At 34.5% G+C, this 7,748-nt stretch overlaps 1 long non-coding RNA gene across 1 annotated transcript in view; it reads left to right on the plus strand.

The window, feature by feature from the left end:
- Positions 1-7,132, plus strand: part of LOC135969229 (uncharacterized) — a 74,357-nt gene extending 67,225 nt beyond the window's left edge. The window contains exon 3 of the long non-coding RNA XR_010584374.1: positions 6,846-7,132. This is a non-coding gene — a long non-coding RNA (uncharacterized lncRNA). The remainder of the gene's footprint in view (positions 1-6,845) is intronic.
- Positions 7,133-7,748: the final 616 nt, after the last annotated feature.

The following is a 7,748-nucleotide window of genomic DNA, read 5'->3' on the forward strand; positions in this document are numbered from 1 at the left end:
TCCCAGGTTCAAGTGATTCTCCTGCCTCAGTCTGCTGAGTAGCTGGGACTACAGGTATGCGCCACCATGCCCAGCTAATTTTTGTATTTTTTTTTCTTTTTTTTTTTCTTTTTTTTTTTTTTTTGAGACTGAGTCTGGCTCTGTCGCCCAGGCTGGAGTGCAGTGGCCGGATCTCAGCTCACTGCAAGCCCCGCCTCCCGGGTTTACGCCATTCTCCTGCCTCAGCCTCCGGAGTAGCTGGGACCACAGGCACCCGCCACCTCGCCCGGCTAGTTTTTAGTAGAGACAGGGTTTCACCATTTTGACCAGGATGGTCTCGATCTCCTGACCTCATGATCTACCCACCTCGGCCTCTCAAAGTGCAGGGATTACAGGTGCAAGCCACCGAACCCAGCCATAAAATGCATAATTTTTTAATGTGAAACTGTATCCCTATTAATAGTGAATATGATGTTGAGTGGTGTGTTCATTGAAGGCAATAATTGTGTTATCTAAGAATTAATTATCATTCTTGAAAGCATTCTTAAAAATCACCTATACATTTGTTCAAAATAAGAATTATAATCCAACACCTATTATAAAATTTTATTAAACATGAAATAATGGGAAACTTCCTCAACTTAATAAATAATATCTACCAAAAGATACAGCCAACATTATACTTAATGGTGAGAAACTAGAAGTTTCCCTACTAAGACTGAAAAAAAACCAAGAATGTCTCCTTCACCACTTCTTTTTAACATTATGCTGTAAGTCCTAACTAGTGAAAATAGAAAGGAATAGGAAATAAAAGGTGTACTGATTAGAAAGGAATAAGAAATAAAACTATCTTAGCAGATGACATGCTTGTCTATGCAAAAAATGTAAAATAATTGGCAAGAAAACTACCAAAATTAATAAGAAATAACTATGATGTTTCAGGATACAAGGATAATGTGCAAGAGTCATTTACTTTCCTAATGTATCAGAAATGAATAAGTGGAAATTAAAATGAAAACAAAAATACCATTTACATTACTACCACCCAAATAAAATACATAAGTATAAATCTTATAAAATATGTACAAGATTTACTTGAGGAAAATTACAATACTTTGTTGAAATTTTAAAAAATAACTAAACAAATGGAGAGAGATCCCATGTTAATGGATAAAAAGATTCAATATTGTTAAGATGTCAGCTCTTCACAAATTGATCTATAGATTCAATTCCCATAAAAAATCAGCAAGTTGTCTGGTGTACAGCAGCAAACTGATTCTAAAATCTATATAAGATAAAAATCCCATTAATATATACACCTACCATGTACACACAGAAATTTAAAAATTAAAACAAAAATAAAATAATATCCAGAATCCAATCTAGGATCATAAGGAATAAAAGAAATAAAATTTATATAAAGAGAAAAATACCTTAGGTAGTCATTGCAATATGTAAGGTTAAGAAATATGTTGGAAGACTTATGCTGCTTGACTCTAAGCATTGAGATACCACTACACACCTATGAGAATGGCAAAAACACAAGACACTGATCACCACAAATGCAGGTGATGATGTGGAGCAGCAGAAACTCTCATTCTTTACTAGTGGGAATGCAAAGTGGTGCAACCACTTTGGAAGACATTTTGGCAATATCTTGCAATACTAAATATACTTTCATAAAATCCAGGAATTGTGCTATTTAGTATTCTACCCAAATGAATAAAAAACACGTTTTAATAAAAACCTGTGCACAGGTATTTGTAGCAGGTGTATCCACCATTGCCAAAACTTGGAAGCAACAAAGATGTCTTTCGGTAGATGAATGAATCAATAAATGGAAATATCCATACAAGTGAACATTATCCAGAGCTAAAAAGAAAATATCAAGCTGTAAAAAGAGATGAAATCAAGTTAAATGCACATGACTAAGTGAAAGAAGTCAATCTGAATGGGATATATATTATATGATTCCAATAAGATGACATTCTGGAATAGGCACAAAAACGGAGACAGTAAAAATAGTAGCAGTTGCTAGGGTTTAGGTGGAAGGGAGGAATGAGTAAGTAATGCATAGAGGATTTTAAAGGCGACAAAGTACTGTGTGTGATACTATAATGGTGGATACATATCATTATACATGTGACAAAACCAACAGAATGTACAAAAACAAGGGTGAACCCTAATGTAATATATTGACTTTAAGTGGTAGTGATGTGTTTATTTAGGCTCATCAATTGTGACACATTTACCTCGCTGGTGTGGGATATTAATAAAGGGGAAGTTTATTCATGTATGAGGTTGGAAGTTACATGGGATATCTCTGTATCTTGTCTCAATTTTGCTATCAACCTGAAACTGCTCAAAAAGTATAAAGTAATACAAAACAAGAATGTCACAGATAATTATAGCTTATGGGAACGGGAAGTAAATGACAACAATGTTATAAGAGACAGGAGGGAGGTATTAGAAATATTTTGTTACAAGGTTCTTGCACTACACATGAAGGAGTCTAGTATTATTTGAAAGTGGAAGAAAAATAGTTGTAAGTATATTGTCAACTTAAGCAGCCACAAAACGAATTAAGCAAGAATAATTTATATGATTGAAAGGGAAGAAAATTGAGTTATATAAAATACTCAATTAAAACCAGAGGTGGCAAAAAATAGGAAAAGACAAAATAGAAACAAAGACCCAAGAGTAACCCATAGAAAACAGTTACAAATATAGTACATGTTAATCCAATTATTTTAGTAACGACTTTGAACGTGAAGGGTCTAAATACACCAAGTAAGAAACAGAGATTGTCAGAGTTCTTACAAAATAATCCAAGTTCGTGTTGTATATGAAACCAAGTTTAAATATAAAGACATAGTTACATTAACAGTAAAGGGCTAGAGAAAGTTATACCATAACAAAAGGAAAATGAAATAGCTATATCCATTTTAGACAAAGCAAAATTAAGAATGAAAAAGAAGTATCATTGGATAAAGAAGGGCATTACATAATGACAAAGGTGTCTTTTTTTTTTTTTTTTCCCCCGAGACGGAGTCCTTGCTCTGTCGCCCAGGCTGGAGTGCAGTGGAGCGATCTCAGCTCACTGCAAGCTCCGCCTCCTGGGTTTACGCCATTCTCCTGCCTCAGCCTCCCGAGTAGCTGGGACTACAGGCGCTCGCCAGTGCGCCCGGCTCATTTTTTGTATTTTTAGTAGAGAGGGGGTTTCACTGTGGTCTCGATCTCCTGACATTGTGATCCGCCCGCCTCGGCCTCCCAAAGTGCTGGGATTACAGGCGTGAGCCACCGCACCCGGCCCAAAGGTGTCAATTCTTCAAGAATTATTAACAAAATATAAAGACATAACTCTAAGAAAACATAATGCTCCTTAATGTGTATGCATCTAAAAATAGAGCACCAAAATAGCTGAGGCAAAAACTGGAAGAACTTTAAGGAAAAATATACTATCCACTTTGATAGTTGAAGACTTCAACACTGCTCTCCCAGTAATTGTCAGATCCAGGAGGCAGAGCATCAGTAAGAATATAGTTTAACTGATCAGAGCTGAACTAGATATAATTGACATTTATGGATTTATTTACTCAACAATAACAGAATACACATTCTTCTCAAGAATATGTGGGACATTCATCATGATAGAACTTATTTTAGGCTATAAAACACACCTTAACAAATTTAAAAGTATAGAAGGCATACAAAGCATGTTTTCAGACAAGAATTGAATTAAACTAAAAATCAGCAACAAAATGCTAAGTGGAAGATCATGAAATAGCCGGAGATTAAACAACACACTTCCAAATAACACATGGGTCAAAGATGAAATTTCAAGAGAAATCTAAAAAGATTTCAAATATTTTGAAATAAAATTCAATGTATTAACTATCCAGTTTTAAGATTAATATATACAGTGTATTACTAACAAAGTAATTGGTAAGTAGATCAGTAAAATAAAACAGAGCCCAGAAATAAACACATAAAATTAAAGTCCACTGATTTTTGCCAAAAATGTCATGCAATATAGAAAGTATAGTCTATTCAACAAGTGGTGATCTAAAAAGTAAATAAATTTGGATATAGGTCTTACATACTTTCACAAAAATTAACTCAAAATATATTATTAAGATAAATGTAAAATGAAAACAAAAACAGCTAAGATGACAAAAAATAATATATTGGTAACCTTGCATTGGTGATGACATTTTAGATGCAGTCCATCAAAAACTATTTTAGTTTTACTATATTAAAATTTAAAAAACTGTTCTGTGAAAAATACTATTAAGAAAATTAAAAGTTAAGCTACAGAGTGTGAGAAAATATTTTTAAAACACACAAATATACAAAAATCTCTTAAAACTAAACAATAAACACCAAACAAGCCAATTAGAAAATAAGCAAAATATATGAAAAGATACCTCACCATAAAATAAATGCAAATAAACATATATAAAGATGCTCCATACTATGTCATTAGGGAATTGCAAGTTAAAACAACATAAGATACTATAAGACACCCATTAAATTAACTAAAACCCAAAACACTGATAACACCAAATAATCACGAGTATGTGAAGCAACAGAACTACTCAACCATTGCTGGTAGGAATGATAAGTGATATGAACACATTGGAAGACATTTTGGCAGTTTCTTACTAAGCTAAGTATTTTCTTAATGTATAATGTATAATCAAGGAATCATACTCCTAGATATTTACTCAAATAAGTTGAAAACATATGGCCACAGGAAAACTGGCACACAAATTTTTATAGCTGTTTGATCTACAATTGCCAAAAATTGGATGAAACAGAGATGTCCTTTAATAGGTGAATGAATAAACACAATATAGTAGACCCCTATTATTTGTGGGGAATATGTACCAGGACCCCCCCAGTGGATACCTGAAACAATGAATAGTACTGAACCCAATATATCCTGTGCTTTTTTCCTATACACACTCATATTGTTTGCATGTTTGACCCTCCAAATCTCTCATAATTTGATTCCCAGTGTTGGAGGTGGGGCCTGGTAGGTGGTAATGGGATCATGGGGGTGGGTCCTTCATGAATGATTTAGCACCACCCTCTTTGTGATAAGTGAGTTCTTGCTTAGTTAGTTCACACAAGATCTGGTTCTTTAAAAGACTAGGGCCTCCCCCACACCTTTGCTCTTTTGCTCCTGCTCTCACCATTTGACATGCCTGTTCCCACTCCATCTTTCACCATGATTATAAGCTTTCTGAGGCCCTCACCAGAAGCAGATGCCAGCACCATGCTTCCTGTACACCCTACAGTACTATAAGCCAGTTAAACCTCTTCTCCTTATAAATTTTCCAGTCAAGTATTCCTTTATTGTAATGCAAGAACAGCCTAACACACAAACATACATATCATAAAGTTAATTTATAAATTAGGCACAATAAGAGATTAACAATATGTAGATCAATGCAGCAGAATAGAGAATTCAGAAATAAAGACATATACCTACAACCAACGGATCTTCAGCAAAGTTGATCAAAATAAATAATGGAGAAAGGATACCCTATTCAATAAATGGTGTTGGTAAAACTGAATAGCTATATGCAGAAGAATGAACTTAGACCCCTATCTCTCACCATGTACAAAAATTAACTCAAGATGGATTAAAGACTTAAATATAAGACTTGAAACTATACAAATTCTAGAAGAAAATCTAGAAAAAACACTTCTGGACATTAGCCTAGGCAAGTAGTTTATGACTAAGACCTCAAAAGCAAATGCAACAGAAACAAAAACAGACAAATGAGGCTTGATTAAACTAAAAAGCTTCTGCACAGCAAAAAAAAAAATAATAAACAGAGTAAGCAATCTACAGAATGAGTAAAAATATTTGCAAACTATGCATCTGACAAAAGATAAATATCTAGAATCTATAAGAAATTCAAACAGATAAGCAAGTAATAAATAACCACATTAAAAATTGGGCAAAAGACATGAACAACCTTTTCTCAAAATAAGATATACAAGTAGTCAACAAAAATATGAAATATTGCTTAACATCACAAATCATCAGAGAAATGTAAAACTTCAATGAGATACCACCTAAAACCAACCAGAATGACTATTATTAAACAGTCAAAAAATAATTGTTGGCGAGAATATAGAGAAAAGGGAATTCTTACACAGTTTTTGATTATGTAAATTAATACATCTATAAAAAATAGTGTCGAGATTTCTCAAATAACTAGAAATACAACTATCTTTGACCTGATCATTTAACTGTCAGACTGAGTAGCTACCTGATATTTTGGTCTGGCTGTGTCCCCACCCAAATCTCATCTTGAATTATAGCTCCCATAATTCCCATGTGTCATGAAAGGGACCCAGTGGGAGGCAATTGAATAATGGGGGCAGGTCTTTCTTGTGCTGTTCTTGTGACAGTGAATAAGTCTCACGAGATCTGATGGTTTTATAAAGGGGAGTTCCCCTACACAAGCTCTCTTGCCTGCCGCCATGTGAGATGCAGCTTTGCTGCTCATTCACCTTCAACTATGACTGTGAGGCCTCCCCATCCAAGTGGAACTGTGAGTCGAGTCCATTAATCCTCTTTTTCTTTTTTTAAATAAATTGCGCAGTCTTGGGTATGTCTTTATTAGCAGTGTGAGAACAGACTAATACATTCCCCAAAGGAAAATAAGTCATTCTACCAAAAGGACACACACACACTCATATGTTCACTGCCGAACTATTCACAATAGCAAAGTCATGGAATCAAACTAAGCACCCATCAATGGATGGTTGAATAAAGAAAATGTTGTATGTACTCACCATGGAAAACTATTCAGCCATAAAAGAGAATGAAACCATGTCTTTTGCAGAAACGTGGATGCAGCTGGAGGCCATTATCCTACGTGAAATAACTCAGAGACAGAAAATCAAATACTGCATGTTTTCTTTTATAAGTGGGAGCTAAACATTGAGTACACATGGACGTAAAAATGGAAATAATAGACACTAGACACTCCAAAAGTGGGGAGGTAAGGTGGGGGTGAGGGTTGAAAAATTACCTATTGGATACAATGTTAACTATTTGGGTGATGGGTACACTGGAAGCCCAAACCTCCTCATTGTGTAAAATATTCATGTAAGAAATCTGCACATGTACCCTGTGAATCTATAATAAAAATAAATTAAAATAGAACAATTATAACAATATACTGTAATAAAGATTATGTGAATGTGTTCTTTCTCCATTTCTCTCTCTCAGAATATCTTATTGTAGTGTAATTGCCCTTATTTTTCTCGTGATATATCAAACTGATAACCAAGATAGCTACTAAGTGACTGAAGGGTGTATAGTGTATATATAGTGTGGCTACCCTGGAAAAAAGGATGACCATGAGATTTCATCACGCTACTCAAAATGACATGCAACTCAATATTTTTAGTCCACGGTTGAGCAAAGGCAACTAAAACCATGGAAAGCAAAGCTGTAGATAAGAGAACTGGTGTATAGTACATCCGTATAACTGAATATTGCTGAGCACTAAAAATATGAGCTATTAAGGCACATAGAGACATAATGAACCTTAAATGCATATTGCTAAATAAAAGAAACCAGTCTTAAAAGGATACATACTTTAAGATTCCAACTGTGTTACATACTGGGCAACGTAAAACCATAGTAATGATAAAAAGATTATTGGATGCTAAGGGTTCATGGGGAGGGGACAAGGGATAAATAGGTGGAGCACATGACAATTTTAAGGTGGTGAAACTAT

This window comes from Macaca fascicularis, chromosome X (assembly GCF_037993035.2).
Source record: "Macaca fascicularis isolate 582-1 chromosome X, T2T-MFA8v1.1".
In the NCBI taxonomy this organism is placed as follows: Eukaryota; Metazoa; Chordata; class Mammalia; order Primates; family Cercopithecidae; genus Macaca; species Macaca fascicularis.